At 56.2% G+C, this 27,150-nt stretch overlaps 1 long non-coding RNA gene across 2 annotated transcripts; it reads right to left on the bottom strand.

The window, feature by feature from the left end:
• Positions 1 to 21,985: 21,985 nt before the first annotated feature.
• LOC134147916 (uncharacterized) lies at positions 21,986 to 26,816 on the bottom strand. Of its 2 annotated transcripts, XR_009960106.1 has the most exons (5): positions 26,734 to 26,816; positions 26,193 to 26,347; positions 25,289 to 25,416; positions 22,946 to 24,263; positions 21,986 to 22,242 (listed from the first exon to the last, which is right to left on the bottom strand). It is a non-coding gene; the product is annotated as an uncharacterized LOC134147916 (long non-coding RNA). The 2 variants fall into 2 exon arrangements; XR_009960105.1 differs by having other exon boundaries at positions 21,986 to 24,263.
• Between the last annotated feature and the right edge of the window lie 334 nt (positions 26,817 to 27,150).

Raw genomic sequence — 27,150 nt, 5'->3', positions numbered from 1 at the left:
AGCAGATGGAAAACAGAAGGCTAAACCAGAGCAGCAGGCTGCTACAGGGGCCAGAGCAGCAACTGAGGGCTGCAGGGCGAGACGAAGGGCTCCTGGGGCATTCTAAGCGGGCAAGAGGAAGGCTAATGGGTCTAGAGGGCACCAGGACAAACCTCTGGGGCAGCAGGAAAGCTGAAAGAGCAGTCCCGAGTGCTCTGCAGGGTTTCTGAGGGGACTCCTGGAGGCAAAGGAGACTCTGGGGAGGAAGGAAGATAGCTGGAGGCGTTCTGGGGAGACTGGAGGGTTCCTGAGGGAGCTGGGGAGGCCGGAAGGCAGCTCTGGGGCACACAGAAGGCTGAAGGGGAAGTCCAGAGTGTACTAGAGCGGAGCTAAGGCTTCTGGAGGGCCAACACAGGTCAGTCGAAGGAAAATAAAAGGCGAAAGGGGCAGGCCAAAGCAGAGCAGTGGGCTGCTGAAGCGGCTGGAGTGCCAACAATAGAGGGCTCCAGGAAAGGAAGAAGGGCCTTGGGGATTCTGAGGGGACAAGAGGAGGCCTAATGGGTCCAGAGGGCCCCAGGACAAACCTCTGGGGCAGAAGGAAAGCTGAAAGAGTAGTCCCGAGTGCTCTGCAGGGTTTCCGAGGGGACACCAAGGGGCCAAGATGACTCTGGGGGAGAAGCAAGATAGCTGGAGGCATTCCGGGGAGACTAGAGGGTTCCTGAGGAGTCTGAGGGGGGGCAGAATACAGCTGTGGGGCACACAGAAGGCTGCAAGGGGAAGTCCAGCGTGCACTAGAGCAGTGCTAAGGGGTCTGGAGGGCCAACAGAGGTGTGCAGACGTGGAATAATAGGCCAAAGGGGGTTTCTGAAGCAGAGCAGCGGGCTGCCGAAGGGACTGGAGCACCGATGAGAGGGCTCCAGGGCAGGAAGAAGGTGTCGTGGGGGATTCTGAGGGGCCTCCAAGTGTGCTCAGTGGTGCAGAAGGCGAGAAGAGAGCTCTGGGGCAGAAGAAAGGCTGGAAGAGTAGTCCAGAGTGCCCTGGGGAGAGCCCAAGGTGCCCAGAGGGCCCCCAAAAGACTCTCGGGAACATGGTAGGAATCCGGAGGGGTTCTGAGAAGACTGGGTGGTTCTGAAGGGGTCCGCAAAGGCAGAAGCCTGCTCTCGGGCCACCGTTCCATCCAAAAGGGGCGTCCTCTAGAGCGCAAGAGGGGTCGTCGGGGCTCTAGAGGGCCAGGAGAAGACTCTGGGGCACCGTGGAGGTCAAAAGAGGGGTGCGGAGCAGAGCAGAGGGTCACAGAGAGGGCTGGAGGACCGAAGGAGTCCTGCGGGGCAGAATGAAGGCCTGCGGAGGGGCTCTGACGGGGGTCGAGGGCTGCTAAAGAGGCTGAGGGACTAGAAGACAGCTGTGGGGCACAAGGAAGGCTGCAAGGGTAGTGCAGAGCGCACGAGAGAGGTGCTAAGGGCTCTAGAGGGACAACAGAGGTCAGCAGATGGAAAACAGAAGGCTAAACCAGAGCAGCAGGCTGCTACAGGGGCCAGAGCAGCAACTGAGGGCTGCAGGGCGAGACGAAGGGCTCCTGGGGCATTCTAAGCGGGCAAGAGGGAGGCTAATGGGTCTAGAGGGCACCAGGACAAACCTCTGGGGCAGCAGGAAAGCTGAAAGAGCAGTCCCGAGTGCTCTGCAGGGTTTCTGAGGGGACTCCTGGAGGCAAAGGAGACTCTGGGGAGGAAGGAAGATAGCTGGAGGCATTCTGGGGAGACTGGAGGGTTCCTGAGGGAGCTGGGGAGGCCAGAAGGCAGCTCTGGGGCACACAGAAGGCTGAAGGGGAAGTCCAGAGTGTACTAGAGCGGAGCTAAGGCTTCTGGAGGGCCAACACAGGTCAGTCGAAGGAAAATAAAAGGCGAAAGGGGCAGGCCAAAGCAGAGCAGTGGGCTGCTGAAGCGGCTGGAGTGCCAACAATAGAGGGCTCCAGGAAAGGAAGAAGGGTCTTGGGGATTCTGAGGGGACAAGAGGGGGCCTAATGGGTCCAGAGGGCCCCAGGACAAACCTCTGGGGCAGAAGGAAAGCTGAAAGAGTAGTCCCGAGTGCTCTGCAGGGTTTCCGAGGGGACACCAAGGGGCCAAGATGACTCTGGGGGAGAAGCAAGATAGCTGGAGGCATTCTGGGGAGACTAGAGGGTTCCTGAGGAGTCTGAGGGGGGGCAGAATACAGCTGTGGGGCACACAGAAGGCTGAAGGGGAAGTCCAGCGTGCACTAGAACAGTGCTAAGGGGTCTGGAGGGCCAACAGAGGTGTGCAGACGTGGAATAATAGGCCAAAGGGGGTTTCTGAAGCAGAGCAGCGGGCTGCCGAAGGGACTGGAGCACCGATGAGAGGGCTCCAGGGCAGGAAGAAGGTGTCGTGGGGGATTCTGAGGGGCCTCCAAGTGTGCTCAGTGGTGCAGAAGGCGAGAAGAGAGCTCTGGGGCAGAAGAAAGGCTGGAAGAGTAGTCCAGAGTGCCCTGGGGAGAGCCCAAGGTGCCCAGAGGGCCCCCAAAAGACTCTCGGGAACATGGTAGGAATCCGGAGGGGTTCTGAGAAGACTGGGTGGTTCTGAAGGGGTCCGCAAAGGCAGAAGCCTGCTCTCGGGCCACCGTTCCATCCAAAAGGGGCGTCCTCTAGAGCGCAAGAGGGGTCGTCGGGGCTCTAGAGGGCCAGGAGAAGACTCTGGGGCACCGTGGAGGTCAAAAGAGGGGTGCGGAGCAGAGCAGAGGGTCACAGAGAGGGCTGGAGGACCGAAGGAGTCCTGCGGGGCAGAATGAAGGCCTGCGGAGGGGCTCTGACGGGGGTCGAGGGCTGCTAAAGAGGCTGAGGGACTAGAAGACAGCTGTGGGGCACAAGGAAGGCTGCAAGGGTAGTGCAGAGCGCACGAGAGAGGTGCTAAGGGCTCTAGAGGGACAACAGAGGTCAGCAGATGGAAAACAGAAGGCTAAACCAGAGCAGCAGGCTGCTACAGGGGCCAGAGCAGCAACTGAGGGCTGCAGGGCGAGACGAAGGGCTCCTGGGGCATTCTAAGCGGGCAAGAGGGAGGCTAATGGGTCTAGAGGGCACCAGGACAAACCTCTGGGGCAGCAGGAAAGCTGAAAGAGCAGTCCCGAGTGCTCTGCAGGGTTTCTGAGGGGACTCCTGGAGGCAAAGGAGACTCTGGGGAGGAAGGAAGATAGCTGGAGGCGTTCTGGGGAGACTGGAGGGTTCCTGAGGGAGCTGGGGAGGCCAGAAGGCAGCTCTGGGGCACACAGAAGGCTGAAGGGGAAGTCCAGAGTGTACTAGAGCGGAGCTAAGGCTTCTGGAGGGCCAACACAGGTCAGTCGAAGGAAAATAAAAGGCGAAAGGGGCAGGCCAAAGCAGAGCAGTGGGCTGCTGAAGCGGCTGGAGTGCCAACAATAGAGGGCTCCAGGAAAGGAAGAAGGGCCTTGGGGATTCTGAGGGGACAAGAGGGGGCCTAATGGGTCCAGAGGGCCCCAGGACAAACCTCTGGGGCAGAAGGAAAGCTGAAAGAGTAGTCCCGAGTGCTCTGCAGGGTTTCCGAGGGGACACCAAGGGGCCAAGATGACTCTGGGGAAGAAGCAAGATAGCTGGAGGCATTCTGGGGAGACTAGAGGGTTCCTGAGGGAGCTGGGGAGGCCACGAGACAGCTCTGGGGCACACAGAAGGCTGCAAGGGGAAGTCCAGCGTGCACTAGAGCAGTGCTAAGGGGTCTGGAGGGCCAACAGAGGTGTGCAGACGTGAAATAATAGGCCAAAGGGGGTTTCTGAAGCAGAGCAGCGGGCTGCCGAAGGGACTGGAGCACCGATGAGAGGGCTCCAGGGCAGGAAGAAGGTGTCGTGGGGGATTCTGAGGGGCCTCCAAGTGTGCTCAGTGGTGCAGAAGGCGAGAAGAGAGCTCTGGGGCAGAAGAAAGGCTGGAAGAGTAGTCCAGAGTGCCCTGGGGAGAGCCCAAGGTGCCCAGAGGGCCCCCAAAAGACTCTCGGGAACAAGGTAGGAATCCGGAGGGGTTCTGAGAAGACTGGGTGGTTCTGAAGGGGTCCGCAAAGGCAGAAGCCTGCTCTCGGGCCACCGTTCCATCCAAAAGGGGCGTCCTCTAGAGCGCAAGAGGGGCCGTCGGGGCTCTAGAGGGCCAGGAGAAGACTCTGGGGCACCGTGGAGGTCAAAAGAGGGGTGCGGAGCAGAGCAGAGGGTCACAGAGAGGGCTGGAGGACCGAAGGAGTCCTGCGGGGCAGAATGAAGGCCTGCGGAGGGGCTCTGACGGGGGTCGAGGGCTGCTAAAGAGGCTGAGGGACTAGAAGACAGCTGTGGGGCACAAGGAAGGCTGCAAGGGTAGTGCAGAGCGCACGAGAGAGGTGCTAAGGGCTCTAGAGGGACAACAGAGGTCAGCAGATGGAAAACAGAAGGCTAAACCAGAGCAGCAGGCTGCTACAGGGGCCAGAGCAGCAACTGAGGGCTGCAGGGCGAGACGAAGGGCTCCTGGGGCATTCTAAGCGGGCAAGAGGAAGGCTAATGGGTCTAGAGGGCACCAGGACAAACCTCTGGGGCAGCAGGAAAGCTGAAAGAGCAGTCCCGAGTGCTCTGCAGGGTTTCTGAGGGGACTCCTGGAGGCAAAGGAGACTCTGGGGAGGAAGGAAGATAGCTGGAGGCGTTCTGGGGAGACTGGAGGGTTCCTGAGGGAGCTGGGGAGGCCAGAAGGCAGCTCTGGGGCACACAGAAGGCTGAAGGGGAAGTCCAGAGTGTACTAGAGCGGAGCTAAGGCTTCTGGAGGGCCAACACAGGTCAGTCGAAGGAAAATAAAAGGCGAAAGGGGCAGGCCAAAGCAGAGCAGTGGGCTGCTGAAGCGGCTGGAGTGCCAACAGAAGGCTCCAGGAAAGGAAGAAGGGCCTTGGGGATTCTGAGGGGACAAGAGGAGGCCTAATGGGTCCAGAGGGCCCCAGGACAAACCTCTGGGGCAGAAGGAAAGCTGAAAGAGTAGTCCCGAGTGCTCTGCAGGGTTTCCGAGGGGACACCAAGGGGCCAAGATGACTCTGGGGAAGAAGCAAGATAGCTGGAGGCATTCCGGGGAGACTAGAGGGTTCCTGAGGAGTCTGAGGGGGGGCAGAATACAGCTGTGGGGCACACAGAAGGCTGCAAGGGGAAGTCCAGCGTGCACTAGAACAGTGCTAAGGGGTCTGGAGGGCCAACAGAGGTGTGCAGACGTGAAATAATAGGCCAAAGGGGGTTTCTGAAGCAGAGCAGCGGGCTGCCGAAGGGACTGGAGCACCGATGAGAGGGCTCCAGGGCAGGAAGAAGGTGTCGTGGGGGATTCTGAGGGGCCTCCAAGTGTGCTCAGTGGTGCAGAAAGCGAGAAGAGAGCTCTGGGGCAGAAGAAAGGCTGGAAGAGTAGTCCAGAGTGCCCTGGGGAGAGCCCAAGGTGCCCAGAGGGCCCCCAAAAGACTCTCGGGAACAAGGTAGGAATCCGGAGGGGTTCTGAGAAGACTGGGTGGTTCTGAAGGGGTCCGCAAAGGCAGAAGCCTGCTCTCGGGCCACCGTTCCATCCAAAAGGGGTGTCCAGAGAGCACAAGAGGGTTCGTTGGGGCCCTCGGGGCTCTATAGGGTGCTAAAGCTGAAAGAGTAATCCCGAGTGCTCTGCAGGGCTTCCGAGGGGACACCAAGGGGCCAAGATGACTCTGGGGAAGAAGCAAGATAGCTGGAGGCATTCTGGGGAGACTAGAGGGTTCCTGAGGAGTCTGAGGGGGGGCAGAATACAGCTCTGGGGCACACAGAAGGCTGCAAGGGGAAGTCCAGCGTGCACTAGAGCAGTGCTAAGGGGTCTGGAGGGCCAACAGAGGTGTGCAGACGTGAAATAATAGGCCAAAGGGGGTTTCTGAAGCAGAGCAGCGGGCTGCCGAAGGGACTGGAGCACCGATGAGAGGGCTGCAGGGCAGGAAGAAGGTGTCGTGGGGGATTCTGAGGGGCCTCCAAGTGTGCTCAGTGGTGCAGAAGGCGAGAAGAGAGCTCTGGGGCAGAAGAAAGGCTGGAAGAGTAGTCCAGAGTGCCCTGGGGAGAGCCCAAGGTGCCCAGAGGGCCCCCAAAAGACTCTCGGGAACAAGGTAGGAATCCGGAGGGGTTCTGAGAAGACTGGGTGGTTCTGAAGGGGTCCGCAAAGGCAGAAGCCTGCTCTCGGGCCACCGTTCCATCCAAAAGGGGCGTCCTCTAGAGCGCAAGAGGGGTCGTCGGGGCTCTAGAGGGCCAGGAGAAGACTCTGGGGCACCGTGGAGGTCAAAAGAGGGGTGCGGAGCAGAGCAGAGGGTCACAGAGAGGGCTGGAGGACCGAAGGAGTCCTGCGGGGCAGAATGAAGGCCTGCGGAGGGGCTCTGACGGGGGTCGAGGGCTGCTAAAGAGGCTGAGGGACTAGAAGACAGCTGTGGGGCACAAGGAAGGCTGCAAGGGTAGTGCAGAGCGCACGAGAGAGGTGCTAAGGGCTCTAGAGGGACAACAGAGGTCAGCAGATGGAAAACAGAAGGCTAAACCAGAGCAGCAGGCTGCTACAGGGGCCAGAGCAGCAACTGAGGGCTGCAGGGCGAGACGAAGGGCTCCTGGGGCATTCTAAGCGGGCAAGAGGGAGGCTAATGGGTCTAGAGGGCACCAGGACAAACCTCTGGGGCAGCAGGAAAGCTGAAAGAGCAGTCCCGAGTGCTCTGCAGGGTTTCTGAGGGGACTCCTGGAGGCAAAGGAGACTCTGGGGAGGAAGGAAGATAGCTGGAGGCGTTCTGGGGAGACTGGAGGGTTCCTGAGGGAGCTGGGGAGGCCGGAAGGCAGCTCTGGGGCACACAGAAGGCTGAAGGGGAAGTCCAGAGTGTACTAGAGCGGAGCTAAGGCTTCTGGAGGGCCAACACAGGTCAGTCGAAGGAAAATAAAAGGCGAAAGGGGCAGGCCAAAGCAGAGCAGTGGGCTGCTGAAGCGGCTGGAGTGCCAACAATAGAGGGCTCCAGGAAAGGAAGAAGGGTCTTGGGGATTCTGAGGGGACAAGAGGAGGCCTAATGGGTCCAGAGGGCCCCAGGACAAACCTCTGGGGCAGAAGGAAAGCTGAAAGAGTAGTCCCGAGTGCTCTGCAGGGTTTCCGAGGGGACACCAAGGGGCCAAGATGACTCTGGGGGAGAAGCAAGATAGCTGGAGGCATTCTGGGGAGACTAGAGGGTTCCTGAGGGAGCTGGGGAGGCCACGAGACAGCTCTGGGGCACACAGAAGGCTGAAGGGGAAGTCCAGAGTGCACTAGAGCAGTGCTAAGGGGTCTGGAGGGCCAACAGAGGTGTGCAGACGTGGAATAATAGGCCAAAGGGGGTTTCTGAAGCAGAGCAGCGGGCTGCCGAAGGGACTGGAGCACCGATGAGAGGGCTGCAGGGCAGGAAGAAGGTGTCGTGGGGGATTCTGAGGGGCCTCCAAGTGTGCTCAGTGGTGCAGAAGGCGAGAAGAGAGCTCTGGGGCAGAAGAAAGGCTGGAAGAGTAGTCCAGAGTGCCCTGGGGAGAGCCCAAGGTGCCCAGAGGGCCCCCAAAAGACTCTCGGGAACATGGTAGGAATCCGGAGGGGTTCTGAGAAGACTGGGTGGTTCTGAAGGGGTCCGCAAAGGCAGAAGCCTGCTCTCGGGCCACCGTTCCATCCAAAAGGGGCGTCCTCTAGAGCGCAAGAGGGGTCGTCGGGGCTCTAGAGGGCCAGGAGAAGACTCTGGGGCACCGTGGAGGTCAAAAGAGGGGTGCGGAGCAGAGCAGAGGGTCACAGAGAGGGCTGGAGGACCGAAGGAGTCCTGCGGGGCAGAATGAAGGCCTGCGGAGGGGCTCTGACGGGGGTCGAGGGCTGCTAAAGAGGCTGAGGGACTAGAAGACAGCTGTGGGGCACAAGGAAGGCTGCAAGGGTAGTGCAGAGCGCACGAGAGAGGTGCTAAGGGCTCTAGAGGGACAACAGAGGTCAGCAGATGGAAAACAGAAGGCTAAACCAGAGCAGCAGGCTGCTACAGGGGCCAGAGCAGCAACTGAGGGCTGCAGGGCGAGACGAAGGGCTCCTGGGGCATTCTAAGCGGGCAAGAGGGAGGCTAATGGGTCTAGAGGGCACCAGGACAAACCTCTGGGGCAGCAGGAAAGCTGAAAGAGCAGTCCCGAGTGCTCTGCAGGGTTTCTGAGGGGACTCCTGGAGGCAAAGGAGACTCTGGGGAGGAAGGAAGATAGCTGGAGGCGTTCTGGGGAGACTGGAGGGTTCCTGAGGGAGCTGGGGAGGCCAGAAGGCAGCTCTGGGGCACACAGAAGGCTGAAGGGGAAGTCCAGAGTGTACTAGAGCGGAGCTAAGGCTTCTGGAGGGCCAACAGAGGTCAGTCGAAGGAAAATAAAAGGCGAAAGGGGCAGGCCAAAGCAGAGCAGTGGGCTGCTGAAGCGGCTGGAGTGCCAACAATAGAGGGCTCCAGGAAAGGAAGAAGGGCCTTGGGGATTCTGAGGGGACAAGAGGGGGCCTAATGGGTCCAGAGGGCCCCAGGACAAACCTCTGGGGCAGAAGGAAAGCTGAAAGAGTAGTCCCGAGTGCTCTGCAGGGTTTCCGAGGGGACACCAAGGGGCCAAGATGACTCTGGGGAAGAAGCAAGATAGCTGGAGGCATTCCGGGGAGACTAGAGGGTTCCTGAGGGAGCTGGGGAGGCCACGAGACAGCTCTGGGGCACACAGAAGGCTGAAGGGGAAGTCCAGCGTGCACTAGAGCAGTGCTAAGGGGTCTGGAGGGCCAACAGAGGTGTGCAGACGTGAAATAATAGGCCAAAGGGGGTTTCTGAAGCAGAGCAGCGGGCTGCCGAAGGGACTGGAGCACCGATGAGAGGGCTCCAGGGCAGGAAGAAGGTGTCGTGGGGGATTCTGAGGGGCCTCCAAGTGTGCTCAGTGGTGCAGAAGGCGAGAAGAGAGCTCTGGGGCAGAAGAAAGGCTGGAAGAGTAGTCCAGAGTGCCCTGGGGAGAGCCCAAGGTGCCCAGAGGGCCCCCAAAAGACTCTCGGGAACAAGGTAGGAATCCGGAGGGGTTCTGAGAAGACTGGGTGGTTCTGAAGGGGTCCGCAAAGGCAGAAGCCTGCTCTCGGGCCACCGTTCCATCCAAAAGGGGCGTCCTCTAGAGCGCAAGAGGGGTCGTCGGGGCTCTAGAGGGCCAGGAGAAGACTCTGGGGCACCGTGGAGGTCAAAAGAGGGGTGCGGAGCAGAGCAGAGGGTCACAGAGAGGGCTGGAGGACCGAAGGAGTCCTGCGGGGCAGAATGAAGGCCTGCGGAGGGGCTCTGACGGGGGTCGAGGGCTGCTAAAGAGGCTGAGGGACTAGAAGACAGCTGTGGGGCACAAGGAAGGCTGCAAGGGTAGTGCAGAGCGCACGAGAGAGGTGCTAAGGGCTCTAGAGGGACAACAGAGGTCAGCAGATGGAAAACAGAAGGCTAAACCAGAGCAGCAGGCTGCTACAGGGGCCAGAGCAGCAACTGAGGGCTGCAGGGCGAGACGAAGGGCTCCTGGGGCATTCTAAGCGGGCAAGAGGGAGGCTAATGGGTCTAGAGGGCACCAGGACAAACCTCTGGGGCAGCAGGAAAGCTGAAAGAGCAGTCCCGAGTGCTCTGCAGGGTTTCTGAGGGGACTCCTGGAGGCAAAGGAGACTCTGGGGAGGAAGGAAGATAGCTGGAGGCGTTCTGGGGAGACTGGAGGGTTCCTGAGGGAGCTGGGGAGGCCGGAAGGCAGCTCTGGGGCACACAGAAGGCTGAAGGGGAAGTCCAGAGTGTACTAGAGCGGAGCTAAGGCTTCTGGAGGGCCAACAGAGGTCAGTCGAAGGAAAATAAAAGGCGAAAGGGGCAGGCCAAAGCAGAGCAGTGGGCTGCTGAAGCGGCTGGAGTGCCAACAGAAGGCTCCAGGAAAGGAAGAAGGGCCTTGGGGATTCTGAGGGGACAAGAGGAGGCCTAATGGGTCCAGAGGGCCCCAGGACAAACCTCTGGGGCAGAAGGAAAGCTGAAAGAGTAGTCCCGAGTGCTCTGCAGGGTTTCCGAGGGGACACCAAGGGGCCAAGATGACTCTGGGGAAGAAGCAAGATAGCTGGAGGCATTCCGGGGAGACTAGAGGGTTCCTGAGGAGTCTGAGGGGGGGCAGAATACAGCTGTGGGGCACACAGAAGGCTGCAAGGGGAAGTCCAGCGTGCACTAGAACAGTGCTAAGGGGTCTGGAGGGCCAACAGAGGTGTGCAGACGTGAAATAATAGGCCAAAGGGGGTTTCTGAAGCAGAGCAGCGGGCTGCCGAAGGGACTGGAGCACCGATGAGAGGGCTCCAGGGCAGGAAGAAGGTGTCGTGGGGGATTCTGAGGGGCCTCCAAGTGTGCTCAGTGGTGCAGAAGGCGAGAAGAGAGCTCTGGGGCAGAAGAAAGGCTGGAAGAGTAGTCCAGAGTGCCCTGGGGAGAGCCCAAGGTGCCCAGAGGGCCCCCAAAAGACTCTCGGGAACAAGGTAGGAATCCGGAGGGGTTCTGAGAAGACTGGGTGGTTCTGAAGGGGTCCGCAAAGGCAGAAGCCTGCTCTCGGGCCACCGTTCCATCCAAAAGGGGCGTCCTCTAGAGCGCAAGAGGGGTCGTCGGGGCTCTAGAGGGCCAGGAGAAGACTCTGGGGCACCGTGGAGGTCAAAAGAGGGGTGCGGAGCAGAGCAGAGGGTCACAGAGAGGGCTGGAGGACCGAAGGAGTCCTGCGGGGCAGAATGAAGGCCTGCGGAGGGGCTCTGACGGGGGTCGAGGGCTGCTAAAGAGGCTGAGGGACTAGAAGACAGCTGTGGGGCACAAGGAAGGCTGCAAGGGTAGTGCAGAGCGCACGAGAGAGGTGCTAAGGGCTCTAGAGGGACAACAGAGGTCAGCAGATGGAAAACAGAAGGCTAAACCAGAGCAGCAGGCTGCTACAGGGGCCAGAGCAGCAACTGAGGGCTGCAGGGCGAGACGAAGGGCTCCTGGGGCATTCTAAGCGGGCAAGAGGGAGGCTAATGGGTCTAGAGGGCACCAGGACAAACCTCTGGGGCAGCAGGAAAGCTGAAAGAGCAGTCCCGAGTGCTCTGCAGGGTTTCTGAGGGGACTCCTGGAGGCAAAGGAGACTCTGGGGAGGAAGGAAGATAGCTGGAGGCATTCTGGGGAGACTGGAGGGTTCCTGAGGGAGCTGGGGAGGCCAGAAGGCAGCTCTGGGGCACACAGAAGGCTGAAGGGGAAGTCCAGAGTGTACTAGAGCGGAGCTAAGGCTTCTGGAGGGCCAACAGAGGTCAGTCGAAGGAAAATAAAAGGCGAAAGGGGCAGGCCAAAGCAGAGCAGTGGGCTGCTGAAGCGGCTGGAGTGCCAACAATAGAGGGCTCCAGGAAAGGAAGAAGGGCCTTGGGGATTCTGAGGGGACAAGAGGGGGCCTAATGGGTCCAGAGGGCCCCAGGACAAACCTCTGGGGCAGAAGGAAAGCTGAAAGAGTAGTCCCGAGTGCTCTGCAGGGTTTCCGAGGGGACACCAAGGGGCCAAGATGACTCTGGGGAAGAAGCAAGATAGCTGGAGGCATTCTGGGGAGACTAGAGGGTTCCTGAGGGAGCTGGGGAGGCCACGAGACAGCTCTGGGGCACACAGAAGGCTGAAGGGGAAGTCCAGCGTGCACTAGAGCAGTGCTAAGGGGTCTGGAGGGCCAACAGAGGTGTGCAGACGTGGAATAATAGGCCAAAGGGGGTTTCTGAAGCAGAGCAGCGGGCTGCCGAAGGGACTGGAGCACCGATGAGAGGGCTCCAGGGCAGGAAGAAGGTGTCGTGGGGGATTCTGAGGGGCCTCCAAGTGTGCTCAGTGGTGCAGAAGGCGAGAAGAGAGCTCTGGGGCAGAAGAAAGGCTGGAAGAGTAGTCCAGAGTGCCCTGGGGAGAGCCCAAGGTGCCCAGAGGGCCCCCAAAAGACTCTCGGGAACAAGGTAGGAATCCGGAGGGGTTCTGAGAAGACTGGGTGGTTCTGAAGGGGTCCGCAAAGGCAGAAGCCTGCTCTCGGGCCACCGTTCCATCCAAAAGGGGCGTCCTCTAGAGCGCAAGAGGGGCCGTCGGGGCTCTAGAGGGCCAGGAGAAGACTCTGGGGCACCGTGGAGGTCAAAAGAGGGGTGCGGAGCAGAGCAGAGGGTCACAGAGAGGGCTGGAGGACCGAAGGAGTCCTGCGGGGCAGAATGAAGGCCTGCGGAGGGGCTCTGACGGGGGTCGAGGGCTGCTAAAGAGGCTGAGGGACTAGAAGACAGCTGTGGGGCACAAGGAAGGCTGCAAGGGTAGTGCAGAGCGCACGAGAGAGGTGCTAAGGGCTCTAGAGGGACAACAGAGGTCAGCAGATGGAAAACAGAAGGCTAAACCAGAGCAGCAGGCTGCTACAGGGGCCAGAGCAGCAACTGAGGGCTGCAGGGCGAGACGAAGGGCTCCTGGGGCATTCTAAGCGGGCAAGAGGGAGGCTAATGGGTCTAGAGGGCACCAGGACAAACCTCTGGGGCAGCAGGAAAGCTGAAAGAGCAGTCCCGAGTGCTCTGCAGGGTTTCTGAGGGGACTCCTGGAGGCAAAGGAGACTCTGGGGAGGAAGGAAGATAGCTGGAGGCGTTCTGGGGAGACTGGAGGGTTCCTGAGGGAGCTGGGGAGGCCAGAAGGCAGCTCTGGGGCACACAGAAGGCTGAAGGGGAAGTCCAGAGTGTACTAGAGCGGAGCTAAGGCTTCTGGAGGGCCAACACAGGTCAGTCGAAGGAAAATAAAAGGCGAAAGGGGCAGGCCAAAGCAGAGCAGTGGGCTGCTGAAGCAGCTGGAGTGCCAACAGAAGGCTCCAGGAAAGGAAGAAGGGCCTTGGGGATTCTGAGGGGACAAGAGGGGGCCTAATGGGTCCAGAGGGCCCCAGGACAAACTTCTGGGGCAGAAGGAAAGCTGAAAGAGTAATCCCGAGTGCTCTGCAGGGTTTCCGAGGGGACACCAAGGGGCCAAGATGACTCTGGGGAAGAAGCAAGATAGCTGGAGGCATTCTGGGGAGACTAGAGGGTTCCTGAGGAGTCTGAGGGGGGGCAGAATACAGCTGTGGGGCACACAGAAGGCTGCAAGGGGAAGTCCAGCGTGCACTAGAACAGTGCTAAGGGGTCTGGAGGGCCAACAGAGGTGTGCAGACGTGAAATAATAGGCCAAAGGGGGTTTCTGAAGCAGAGCAGCGGGCTGCCGAAGGGACTGGAGCACCGATGAGAGGGCTCCAGGGCAGGAAGAAGGTGTCGTGGGGGATTCTGAGGGGCCTCCAAGTGTGCTCAGTGGTGCAGAAGGCGAGAAGAGAGCTCTGGGGCAGAAGAAAGGCTGGAAGAGTAGTCCAGAGTGCCCTGGGGAGAGCCCAAGGTGCCCAGAGGGCCCCCAAAAGACTCTTGGGACTAGAAGACAGCTGTAGGGCACAAGGAAAAGCAGTAGCCCGGAGTGCGCTAAAGGGGTGCTAAGAGGTCTAGATGGCCAAAAAAAATTCTCTGAGAAACAAGAAAGATATCTGGAGAGTTTCTTTGGAGACTGGATGGCTCTTAAGGGGGCTGGAGTTGCAGAAGAGAGCTCTGGGTAGCAAGAAATGCTGAAAGAGTCATCCAGAGCACTGTGCAGCATTGCTAAGGTGTCTAGGGGGCAAACAGAGGTCTGCAGGTGAAAGATGAAATGTCAAAAGAAGAGGCCAAAGCAGAAGAGAAGGCTGTTAAAGGGGCTCCAGGGCAGGAAGGGTAGTTCCAGAGGGATTCTGAGGTCACTACAGCTGTCCTAATTGGGCTGGAAGACCTGAAGGCAGTTTGGGGGCACAAAGAAGCCTAAAAGAGTAGTCAAGAGTACACTAGAGGGGTGCAATGGTGCCTACATGGTGCAAAAAACTCTAGGGAACAAGCAATAAATCTGGGGAAATTCTGATGAGACTAGATGATGCCTAATAGGGTTGGGGGAATCACAGGACAGCTCTGGAGCACAACAAGCACCCAGGAGGTGTTCTGAGTAGACCAGAGGACACTTAAGGGGACTAGGTGGCCAAGAAATAAAAGCTGGTTAACGAGACAGAAGTCAGGAGGTGCTCTAAGGGAACAGGAGGGGATCCTATGAGATGCAGATAGCCAACAGAGGGTGCCAGGGCACAAAGGCCTCGGGAGGGCTTCTGAGCAGACTACATAGTCCTAAGGGGTCTAGAGGACCAAGACAGAGCTCTAGGGCACAAAGTCGACTTGGATAGTCATCCAGAGTGCACTAGAGAGGTGCTAACGAGTCTAGAGGGTGAGAAGGCACCAGAAGACAGCTTTGGGGCACACAGAAGGCTGCAAGGGTAGTGCAGAGTGCACAAGAGGGGTGCCAAGGGGTCTAGAGGGCCAACAGAGGTCAGGGGGTCAAAACAGGAGGCCAAAACATAGCAGAGGGCCGCTAAAGCAGCTGGTGCACTAACAGAGGGCTCCAGGGCAGCTTGAAAGGGTTTCTCAGGCAACTACAAGGGTGTTAAGGGGTCTAGAGAGACATAAGAGAGATCTGAGGCACAGGGAAGCCTAAAAGAATAGTTAAGAGCACATTAGAGGGGTACAAAGTGGTCGACTTGGCCGAAAAAGTAACTATCGTGAAGACGCAACAAATCTAGGGAGGTTCAGAGGAGACTAGATGATTCCTAATGGAGCTGGGGAGTGGGCACAGTACAGCTCCGGGGCACAACAAGCACTCAGAAGGTGTTCTGAGCAGACCAGAGGGCTCCTAAGGGAACCTGGAGGCCAAAAAAATATAAACTGGGTAACAAGACAGGATTTGAAGGATCCTATGGGATGTGGATGGCCCAAAAGAAGGCTTCAGGGTATAACAAAGGTCTTAGGAGGGCCTCTGAGCAGACAGGATGAATCTTAAGTGGACTTCAGGCCAGAAGACATCCTTGGGGCATGACAAAGCCCTTTGGAAAGGTTCTGAGGGGACTAGAAGGCTGCTAAGGGGACTAGAGGGCCAGAGGTCTGCAGGTAGAAAAGGAAAGGCCAAATAAAAGGACAAAGCACAGTAGAGGGCTGCCAAAGGGACTGAAGCACCAACAGAGGTCTCCAGAGCAGGAAGAGGAGCTCTGGAGGGATTCTAAGGGGACTACAGGGGTCGTAAGGGGTCTAGAGAGCCAAGACAGAGCTGTAGGGCACAAAGATTCCAGGAAGAGTCATCCAGAGCGCACTAGAGGGATGCTAAGAGGTCTACCTGGCCAAAAAAAAAAAAAAAAAAAAGAAAAGAAAAAAGCTTCTGGGGAAGAAGGAAGAAATCTGGGGGATCTGGGGGGATTCTGAGGAGACTGGACAGTTTCTAAGGAGCCCGGGGTCCAAAAGATAACTCTGGAGTACAACAAGCACCTAGATCGTGTTCTGAGCTGAGCAGCGCAGAGGACTCCTGAGGGGACTAGGCAGCCAAAAAATAAAAACTGGTTACCAAGACAGAAGTCAGTGCTCTGAGGAGCAGAAGAGGCTCCTATGGGATGTGGATAGCCAAAAGAGGGCTCCAGGGCACAATAAAAGCCTCGGGAGGTCTTCTGAGTGGACTAGATGGGTCCTAAGAGGACACAAGGGCCAGAAGACAGCTCTGGTGCACAAAGAACACAGAAAGAGTCATCCAGAGCACACTAGAGAGGTGCTAAGGGGTCTTGAGGGTCAGAAAAATGACTCTGGGGAACAAGGAAGATAGCTGGAGGGGTTCTGAGGAGAGTAGGGAGCCAGAAGACAGCTCTGAGGCACAACAAAGGTCTCGAGGGATTTGGAGGTAACTAAGGGGTCCTAATGGTTCTAGAGAGCCCAAATAGGCCTCTGGGGCACACGGAAGGCCAAAAGAGGGGTCCAGGGTTCACTAGAGGTATCCTAAGAAGTTCAGGGGACCAAGAGAAGCCTCTAGGGAATAACGGTCCCAAAGGGTCCTAAGGCAAAAGAGAGGTCTTAAGAGAGCTAGAAGGCCAAAAGAGGGCTCTAGCCACAATTTTGGCCATAAGAGGCATCTAGAGTGGACTAGGGGACTTGTAAGGGGCCTAGGAGGCCAAAAAGAAAAGGAGCTATAAGGCACAATGAAGGCAAAAGGAGGGGTCCTGATAGAAGCAGAGGGACTAGCAAAGGTCTTCTGCCTAATGAAGGCCAAAAGAGAGGTATTGAGAGAATTAGATAGGTCCTACAAGAGGTGTTGGACCAAAAGGGGGCTCTAGAGGCACTAGGAAAGCTGCAGGAGGGCTTCCGAGAGTACTAGAGGGATTCTAAGGATTCTACATGCCCAAGAGAGACTCTGGTGCACAGTGAAGGCCAATGGAGGACTTCTGAGACGACTGGAGCAGTCCAAGAGAACTAGACATCAGAGGCCTGTAGGGCACAGTGAAAACTTTGGGAGCAGTTTTAAGTTCATTTGATTGGAAAATGGAAGAGTCTTGAGAAGATCAGAGGGCACGCATTTGGTTCTAGGACGGCTTTTCTCTAGTACACACCAAAGGCTCATGGCAGGGGTGGAGGGGGGTTGTTAGGGAGCCAAGGGATCAAAGGAAGCATTCTGTAACGATTAGAGGGCAAATGTGGGAGTCCTGAGGGGAAGAGAGAGCACATAGTGGGCACCAGGGCATACCAAAATGGAAAAGGATGGGTCCTGATAGGATTAGGGTGCAGAGGCCTGGAGCATAACAGGAGAACACAGGGGTTCTGAAAGGAGCAGAGAGCAATTGAGAGGATGTGAGGCACACTGAAAGGAAATGGATGTGGTGTGTGCTAAGAGGCAAAACAAAGATATCTGAGAGAAACAGAGAACTCCCAAGTAGGAGCTGAGGTAGGATTTGAGGGCATTTCAGGGGTGCTGGAGCACAATGAAGGCCCACCATTTTGAGACTACATGCCACATGGATCAATTCTGATCAGCTAGAGGACATATGGAGTGTTCTGAGGGACAACAAAGGAAGACAGAGGAGTCTTGAAGGGTTTAGAAGGAAGGGGGTCCTGATGGGATAGAAGGCACACAAAATGGTCATAGGGATAGGTCATAGAGAGAACTCTGTAGTCAATGGAAAAGGAGAACTCTAGGGCACACTGAAAGGGTGCAATGAACACATAGGATTTTGGGGTGTCCCCAATGCAAAACCAGGTGTCCCAAGGGGAGCGTGTAACAATCCAAGGAGTTCTGATGGGACTAAAGGTCAGTGAGATGGGCCCTAAGAGGCTCAGAGAGCAGAGGCATTCTGAGAGGACTAGAGGGAAAACCAAAGGCTCTGGGATGCACCAACAGCAAACAGAGAGGTTTTGAGGGGACTAAAGGAAAAAGAAAGAGGGCTTAATAGGACAAGAGGACAAACATAGCAGTCTTGATGCTACTAGAAGGCAAATAGCAGAGTAATCTTGCAGGAACTAGAAAGAAACAAAGCATTTTGAAGGGACAAGAGAACTAATGGAGTGCCTTAGAGCACACCTAAAAGCAAACAGATAGGTGTTGAGGGATGTAGGGAGTAAATGGATGAGCCCTGAGGAGACAAGGGGGAAAACCTGAAGATTCTGGGGCATTAACTCATCTGCTGTAATCTTCCTACTTGAACGCTGCCTCTTACCTCTGAGAAGCTGGCTTTTGCTTTCATTCCACAGGCAGCTGTCAGCTGTTGGGCAGTCTTGGCAGGCAAGTTGGGGATCGCTGCCCAAGTAGTTGTGACCTGCAACACCACGTGTTGAGAACAGTTCTCAGGGAATCATGCAGATCCATAACCTGAAGGGTAAGAAACAAGTATCTCTTAAGGATAGTTTTTATTTCATCATAGGAACAATTTTTTCCCTCTTTTCTCCACTGTACTGCCTCTAACAACACACCTTGTCATCATCATTTTCTGCTGCTACTTCCACTGCTCTCTGTTGCCCTGCATTTTAGTCCTCTAAAGCGGCTGTTTTTCATCCACATGTATTTTCATGTCTGGTCACTGCTGATTCCCCCTCCCATTTGTCTTATAGCAGGTAGCTAAGACACCCTGGTCTAGTTCTTAGCTGCACATCCCTTCTAGTCTGGCCAGCAGCTCTGATAGAGCAGAGGGCAACAAGAAGAATGGATCTAAATGTAGTAGTCCTGGGCACCAAGCAACAAAGAAGCAGCAGCAAAGCATCCAAGAGATCACATCTTTCTAAAGAAAATATATATAGCTCCAAGTGACTGAGGATTCCCTTTATCTGTACCCAGGGCTCCTGCAGGCTCTTTCCACACAGTTAAAAGTACCTGAATGTGACTGTTCCAGGGTCTCTCAGGCTGTTCAAGGATCCTTGGACAGAAACAGCACTGATCACATTTCCCTGAGGATTTTGCCTTGTGCTTCATAACAGGACAGTTCTGCACCAAGCCTTCCCAGCACCACCGCTGTCTAAGAGGCCCCAATCCTGAGCAAAGCTATGACTACCAGGAGCCCACACCACCCCTTGCACTCCTGCTTGCCTCCCCCATTGCCAAGAGGGAAGGCCTCAGCCCCTGGGACAACCTGCCTGCTTGCACCAGAGATGGAAAACACTTTCTGCCCTGCACCAGGGAAAAATAGGAAAATTCCACTGGCCCCAGTGACCTACAGGGACTCTTGTATGAGTAGCACTTATCCAGTAAGGAGCAGACACAGCAGGCTGCTGCTGCAGGGCTGAGAAGCCAGAGGCACCTGGAGCTACAGCTCCTGATTGCCACCAAGCACAATGTTGCTGGCTGTTAGGAGCCCCACTGGCAGAGAACCACGCTTTCCAGTACCTCAAGAGGCACAACATGATCCCCCAGAAGCCCAGTATGGGAATGTTGTCCCAAAATTGGGTTCTATTACACAGTGTGCAAGGAACCAATAAACACACAGGGTTAAGATATTTGTTTATTTCCTTTCTCTGCAGAAATGGGTGCTAAGTGGTAGATCCACAAAGCTAGCACCCCTTCTCCTTTCCTCACTCTTTATTTATATATACATTTTTCAGGGAGTACTTTACATGACTTTTGCTGTTGGTTACAATTTTATCACATCATCTATTAACTCCATGCTTGCACTTTAACATTCATGTTAATTAGCATAATACGCACAGAAAAGGACAGTAATATATTAGTATGTTAATAAGCCTTAGTGAACTTATAGATTACTCTCTGTTATTCTGCTGTTTTTGTCTTGTCGACTCCTCACACTGTTAAGTGTTGTGGTTTCCTTGAGGTTATTCTGCTGGAACCGGTTGTCTTTCGCATTACTGTTTTACGATATCCTCTCTCCCTTCTCACGGGATTTGCACAGCCGCGTTCCAACTGGAAGACTGTATCTCCCAGCATGCGTGGCAGACTAAAATGGCCTCCCGGAAGCCCGGTGCCGGAAGAACACACCTCCCGACAGGCCGCGCGAAACAACATGGCTTCCCGGAAGCCCGGTGCTGGAAGACTACTGCTCCTGGCAAGCCGCACGAAACAAGATTTCCCCCCTCCCCTCGGAAGCCCGGTGCCGGAAGAACACACTTCCCAATAGGCCGTGAGAAACAACATTGCTTCCTGGAATGCCGGTGCCGGAAGACTACTGCTCCCAGCAGGCCGCTCGAAACAAGATGGCCTCCCCGGAAGCCCGGTAGCGGAAGACTACTGCTCCCGGCAAGCCGCGCGAAACAATAGGGCCCCCCCCGGAAGCCCGGTGCCGGAAGACTACTGCTCCCGGCAGCCCCCGCGAAACAAAATGGCCCCCCGGAAGCCCGGTGCCGGAAGACTACTGCTCCCGGCAGCCCCCGCGAAACAAAATGGCCCCCCGGAAGCCCGGTGCCGGAAGACTACTGCTCCCGGCAGCCCCCGCGAAACAAAATGGCCCCCCGGAAGCCCGGTGCCGGAAGACTACTGCTCCCGGCAAGCCGCGCGAAACAAAATGGCCCCCCGGAAGCCCGGTGCCGGAAGACTACTGCTCCCGGCAGGCCCCGCGAAACAAAATGGCCCCCCGGAAGCCCGGTGCCGGAAGACTACTGCTCCCGGCAGGCCCCGCGAAACAAAATGGCCCCCCGGAAGCCCGGTGCCGGAAGACTACTGCTCCCGGCAGGCCCCGCGAAACAAAATGGCCCCCCGGAAGCCCGGTGCCGGAAGACTACTGCTCCCGGCAGGCCCCGCGAAACAAAATGGCCCCCCGGAAGCCCGGTGCCGGAAGACTACTGCTCCCGGCAGGCCCCGCGAAACAAAATGGCCCCCCGGAAGCCCGGTGCCGGAAGACTACTGCTCCCGGCAGGCCCCGCGAAACAAAAATGGCCCCCCCGGAAGCCCGGTGCCGGAAGACTACTGCTCCCGGCAGGCCGCGCGAAACAAGCTCTTCCCCGCCCCTCCCCGGAAGCCCAGTGCCGGAAGACTACATGCCTGGGGACCGCAGTGCTCGGTGAGGTTTCACCCTGTGACGGCTGCTTTGCCCCCCTCTCCCATTCCAAACACACACACACGACCCGGAAACCTTCGCAGAGCCCAGATCACAGCTTCGCGCTCGCCAGCACCGGCCCGGGCTCCCCAACACCGCCACGACCGGCTCCAGGTCAGCTCTGACACTGCCCCTGCCCCACACGACTCTCTCCAGAGCTTCTCTGGGGATCTCTCCTGCCCCTCCCTGACACGGCCCCGATCTGACCCGGACCCCTCCCCGCGCTAATCTGACTGCACATTAAACTCCACCACAGCCTCAGTGCAACCCCTTCTTCCAGCGCACCCTCAGCCCTGGTGCAAGCCCTTTGTCTTCCTCCTCCAGCCCCAGCACACCACCTTCCTCCCCCTACTCCACAGCCCTGGTGCACTGCTCTTCCCCACCTTGTCCATGGCCCCCACTGCATGGCCATCCCCAGCCCCAGTGCAGTTTTTCCTGGCCTGGAGCGCCTCAGTTGTGCCATTTTGCCCAGGACGCTCCTGTCACTGAAACCTCCAGCATGTGCAGGACCTGCAGCCCAGACCCCTCCCTCCCCCCAAGCCCCGCTCACCTCCTCTGTGGTGCAGCTGCTGTTCCGGTCCCAGTAGGCACTGCTCAGCAGCAGCTCCATTGTGCCAGACTGACCCCAGCATGAGCTTCTCCCAAATGCACACCCTGCTCCCAGAGTGTGCCCACTTCCTGCCTTTGCAATCAACCCAACACATCCCACCTGGGACTCATCCCAGCCTCGGGGTGCACAGCTGCAGCCCATCAGGGACAGCTGGGGTTGCCAGGGCACCAGAGGCACCCTGGCTCCTCAGAGCAGCTTCCTGAAAGCTCAATGGAGAGCCCTGGGGTGCACAGAGAGGAAAAGAGTATTCAGGGGACAAGAGAAAAAAAAGAGAGCTATGGGTGCAATAAAAGTTTAAAAAGGCAATGAAAAAGCAAACAAACAGAGTGACTCTGGGGGCACCAAAAGACAAAGGGAGAGCCCTGGGGCACACCCAGAAAACTCTGGGAGAGAGGGAGAGTAAAAAGCTAAACAGAACGTTGTGACATGCTGCAAAGCAAACACAGGGCCCAGGGGCACACCATAAGGTACATGGGTGTGTTGGGGGCAACCCAAAACGTGAATTGAGGGGTTCTGAGGGCATCAGAGAATTAACACAGGACTCTGAGGCAAACCAAAATACAAATTGTGTGCACCAGTGGGGCCATAAGGCACATCACAGGGCTCAATGCAGCTGACAGACTGGGACGGTGTCTGCAGGCTCCCCCCATCCACATGGGGACTCCCAGCTCCAAGCAGACAGGCCCTGGCCCCAGGCACACAAGGGATGTTGCAGAGTGCAGAAAGCAAATTCGGGATCAGTCTGGGCACCTTACACAACACTGAAGGGGCCCTGGCTTCCCCCAGGATGATGGGAATCACACCCAAGAGCCCCAAGGGTCCATGCAGTGCAAGGGAAATTCCCCATAGTCCTGTGAACAGCACTGAGTTCCCTGGGAACCACACCAGCACTCCAAAGTACAAGGGACTTGGGCACTAGCTACTGGCCCCAGGCGCAACGTGTAGCCTCCTTCCCTGGGCATCATCTTCAGGAAAAGGCACATCCGGAACCAGAGACACGAGTGCAAAGAATAAAACAACTATTTATTGTTTTACTGTGCAGAAACATGACCTGGAAGTGAGTCTGCCACGGAGCTGGGTGCCAGCATGCTTCCCCTTACCCTGTGACACCTGAAGAGTCATCACCAGCATCCGTCCGTCCGTCAGGGAAGGGTCAGCTCCTGCTGCTGCCCTTGATGTGGCAGGTGTCTGCGTAGCTGACGGCCTACCCCTTCTGCTTTTTCCTTTTCTGCTTTTTCCTCCAGGGATAGGATTCAACTCTGGGAATTTAGAAGACTACACCTGATCTCACCTGTCTGTGCTTTTGCCCTGCCCCCGATCAGAGCCCTGCAGGACACTTCCACAACTCTCAGCTCGCCTGTCACATCACCAGTCCCAATGGATGGGCCTGGACCACACGAAACCCAGACCTTGGGTCAGTGCACAGAATTGAACACTGGGTACAGGGGAAGATGAGAAACCTCGAACGAGGGTTTGCAGCCTTAGGTTGCCTAGGCTTCAGGGCTTACAGTTTATTATCTATGGACTTTTCATTAATTAAGAAACCATAACCCCTGCGTAAGAGACCCTCAACAACAAAATAAATAAACCTCAAGTGAAAAAGTCCAAACCCTTAGCTTTAAGCAAGGAAAGATGTTTCCCCTTCATTTAGAAGGGCAACAGAACAGGAAGGTGTGCACCAGAATCCTGTTACTGTTGCTGTTTATAGGCTAGCTTTTAGCCACCGTTCAAATGTGAGCATGTGCAAGAATCATGCCACTGGACTGCACTAAGCTGTGCTAACACCAAACATACCTAAACGCCACAAGCAATAATTCTTCTCTGTTACAGACCATTAATATTTTTGCTTATCTCAGCTCCATGGGCAACCATCCACAGCCAGTGACAACTGTAACCACCACAGGCCAAACCACCTGCAACTTCCTAGCCTTGCTCACATACAGCGCAGCCCCAGGACTTAACTGTGTCCACGCTGCAAGTCAGGGCTCATCTTCTGCAGCCAGCCACAGATCTCTGCAGAGAGCTCCCAGCTGTGACAATGCTCTTTCAACTGCCAGACGATGCTTCAGCACCTGTTAAGAGGCCAGAACAGTTACCGAGAGGCCAGGCAACTGCACAGCCCTCCTAGAACTACTCCCTAGTCCACAACTAGGGCTGACTGTAACCGACCAATAACCCCTTTAAATGAAAGAAGGCTCAGAGGAGATGAACACAGGCAAGATGCCCTGATGCTCAGGAATGGTATAAGATGCAAATTGGTAATCCCAAATGTGGCACGGAGAATTGACTTGATCTTAGCACAAAGGGGGTCAGAGGATAACCTTTGCTTTAGATAAGTAACCATATATTGGTGAAAACGTTTCTATCCAAATTCAACAAAGAATGTGAATGTCTCTCTGAGATTAGCCACACCAGCATGAGAGAAGTGCATACATGGCTCAGCCCAATACAGATTATGAAGCCTGAACAACTCATCGTGACGATGAGCACGTTGTAGAGACTGGTAATACCAATTACACTCGTATTGTGATTTCAGTTTATTACTTTATCACTCCTCTTAAAAAAAAAAAGTAACATCAAATACCTTTAAATGAAATCTTTATATCAAACATTGTGCTCTCCATATGCATGGAATATCTAAGAGAAGCTCGTCAGAGACTGCTAGACCCTGACACTGACCCTCTATGTGAATCAAACCACCAAGGTCCCTGGGAGACCCTCAGTTTAGAGATTTTTCCCTCCCAGAGCTTTAATGATAGTTCCCTAACCTGGGCAAATGCAGATCTCTCCCCTCCCTGAAGCACTGTAACAGTTTTTATCCTGGATTCCCAAGTTGCTGTTACGACACAAAGCAGCAAAGCAAGGCAAAGACACGTGAGGTCACAGCTTACTCATCTAGCCACAAAAAATCTTATTTTAGGCCTCACTGCTTCCTCCAGGTAAACAAACCAGAATAAAGCTCCAAAGAGGCAGCTGAGGCTTCACACAGACCTGGTGGTCCTGCTAGCAACAGCAATGCCACAATGACTGGGCTACCCGTCGCTGTTCCCCCCTTCCTTTGCTGGTCCGTGAATTGTGGTTTATTACTCACAAGTCTGGTAAGAACGCGGCCAACCTTCCTACAGCCGAAGGCTCCTTGTTGGGACCAGGAGGAGAACCTTTCCGCTGACATTTGGATCCTCCTGGCTGCTCCTGACATGTGATAACTTACAAAGGTCTGATGGCGGTAGCCCATAGTTCTTCATGGCAGCATACAGTCGTTTCATGATGTTCTGAATGCCTAGGATTAACACAGTTTATAAATACTACCACTATAGGGTATAAAGCCAAGCTAAAATTTCTGCAGCCAAAGAAAACGTCTTAGTGTCTGACAGGACGATTCCTATGCATCAGCATCTACAGCTCAAGGCTAGCAACCCCTCTTGGGTGATGTTCTTCTGGCAGGCCCTCTCTCTGAACTCCTCCGCATTGCCTAAGAGTCTCCACTGGGCCGTTATAACTTTGTGAGTCAGCACTTATCAATGGAGGCACAGTGAAATCCATCACCCTACAAAAGTACAGGGCAAAGCAAAACTAAAGGAAAAAAAAATCAAATCAAAGCTCTTCAGAAAACCATAAGAATCCAAAGTTGTTTATAAGCACAAAAGCAGCTCTAACACACACACACACACACACAAGCAAGGTAAACGGGGAATGCACAACCCTCAAATACCGCTTCCCCTACCCCTGCTTTGGAAGTGATGACAACACTCAGGCTTGCTGTGAAAGGGAAGTTAGACTAAGCAGCTGCTACGAATTAAGCTTTCAGAAGCCTTCTGCATCCGCATTTTTGGCACAACCATGCTCTGTTCCTCAATCAATTCAGACAGGCGCAAGAAGATCCCCTTTCCATAACACTGGCACAGTAACCCCCTGTTGTTGAGTGCCCACTGAGCCACCTGGTTAGGTGATCCCCTGCTGTCTATTTGTATGCCTGGCATTACTCCTGATGCCCCCTCCTCTCCTTCCTTAACGGAAAGGACTTAATACAGTACTTTGCATCATACATTACAGGGTAAACTGTTTGGAAACATTGCATACAGCAGTTAGGGCTAGGTTATTAGACATACAGGCCCATCTCCTAATACTTACCTGCACCATCTTCCATGAAACCTTTTTTTAATTTTGCTTCTGTATTATTGTTACAGTTCAGTACCCTTTCTCAAACCTTTGCATATGCACGCTTAACTGACAATTTTCTTGGTCTTTAACTATGCGGAATAACGATAGCACTCAATTTGCCTGTCTCTGTTTCAAAAGTACTACCTTTTTGAAGTGGCTTGCAGATTCCTCTTATGCTCAGATGCCTGCCTCACTGGTGACGACCAAAGTGAACACCTAGATCACTACGTCTGGCTGCTTGTCTTCAAGATGTCCCCTTTGGAGGGGCTGCCCTGCCAAACAAACCAAAAAGACTGATGAGGCCAGGAGGGTATCAGGTTCTAGACACGACTGCCCCAAGGCTTTCAGAGTGATTGACATAACTGCCTCTCCTCTCATTACTCAAAGCTACTGCTCAAAGCTATTACTTAGGACTAAATTGGTTCCACTTTAAGAGGGGACTGTTGGACTGTTGTTTGTTTAAACTTTGCGTCAAGTCTGTAACTCGCTACGTATCCTCTCTACTCCCTTCAGCTTTCACAACACTTAGGTAAGGGAAGGTGGTAATTAATAAGACCCATTTACCCACAGGCTAGTCAGATGTTTCTCCTGCCCCGGGAGGTACCTGAAAGCCAGGCTGTTTTCTGTAGCACCCCAGGGGCTTCCCAGAGCCCATCAGTGTTCTCTTAGGCTCTTCCTGAGCCTTGTATTTTATTAGGCTATTCCTACTAGCCTGCCATTTTAGGTGAATGTTCTCCTTAAGCACTGTGCACAGCAGAGTTACCCCAGACCAGCCACATCTCACACAGGCATATGGATGGTTCTGAGAGGTAGCTCGGAAGAGAGAAACATCTGTTTGCTATCTGTGCCTGCACCCATCAACATTCTCCAGCTGTGCCTGGCACCAGGGGACCCCTCAGGGTGTCTGGGAGCATCTTTCTTCTATCCATCCGCCTGCTCGCCTGCCCACACTTCTCAAGGGAATAACTTAGGGCTGCGCTAATCACACCTGACCCAAGCCCTCCTTCAGCCGGTTTGCTCCAGAGGGTTCCACCTTCCCGGGACTCACCGGCGCTCCGGGCCACGCCTGCCGCAACAGGAGCCGACCTCCCGCCAACGACGTGCCGCAACCCCGCTCCGGGGCTCGCCGCAGCTCCGCTCCTCCAGGCTCCGTCCGCAGGGGCGAGCGCACACTCCGGCCCGCGCTGGACTGGAGCCGGGGCCCTAAAGGCGACACACGGCAAAGGCAAAGTCGGACCCGCGCTGCAGCACACGCGGCGCCGCGCAGACCCCGCGGGGCGCTCCCGGCGGGGCCGAGCCGGGCCCCAGCCCCCGCCGCCCCGAGCCCCGCACCGCCGCCTCCGCCCCAGGCGGCTCCCTCGTGCGAAGCGCAGTCCGCTGCGGCCCCGCGGGGCTCGCCCCGGGGCTGCTCTGCCCGTGCCCGAGAGCCCGGCGGCCATCAGCGAGCAGGCTGTGGGGCTGCCGCGGAGCGAGAGTCCCGCGGAGCATCTCCCAGACGGCACTGCCCGTCCCCGCGACAAGGAAAAGCTCCCTGCGCTACCGGCCCGTGCGCGCCGGGAAGGGGCGAGGAGCAGGGCCCGTGCGCTTACCCGTGACCGAAACAGCGGAGAGGCGCGGCGAACACGCCGAGCGGCGCTGCGCGCGCGTGCGGCGGCTGCCGGCCGCGTTCTCCGCCCGCGGGGGAGGCCGCTCGCGGCGGCAGTACTGGCTTGTGGACACGCGAGGGCAGCAGGGAGCGCGGCGGAGCGCAGTGCGCCTGCGCAGCCCGTGTCCGTGTGCAGTACTGACCTTTCGCTGCTGGGGGGCAGCAGTGAGCACGGAAATGCCTATGCGCGTGCGGCTCCCGGTTTCGGCTGCAGTGCTGCTTTTTCGGCACCCGAGAGCAGCAGTGAGCAGCTCGGAATCGCTGTGGTGCGGTGGTGGTTTTTGGACACCCAAGGGCATCAGTGAGCGTGGTGACACCAGGGCGCACACGCAATCCCCCACGTGCAGCACTGTTGTCGACG

Source organism: Rhea pennata, chromosome 16, assembly GCF_028389875.1.
Source record: "Rhea pennata isolate bPtePen1 chromosome 16, bPtePen1.pri, whole genome shotgun sequence".
Classification (NCBI taxonomy): domain Eukaryota; kingdom Metazoa; phylum Chordata; class Aves; order Rheiformes; family Rheidae; genus Rhea; species Rhea pennata.
Note: the sequence above shows the minus strand (reverse complement) of the source record. Positions and strands in the feature narration are given on the sequence as shown.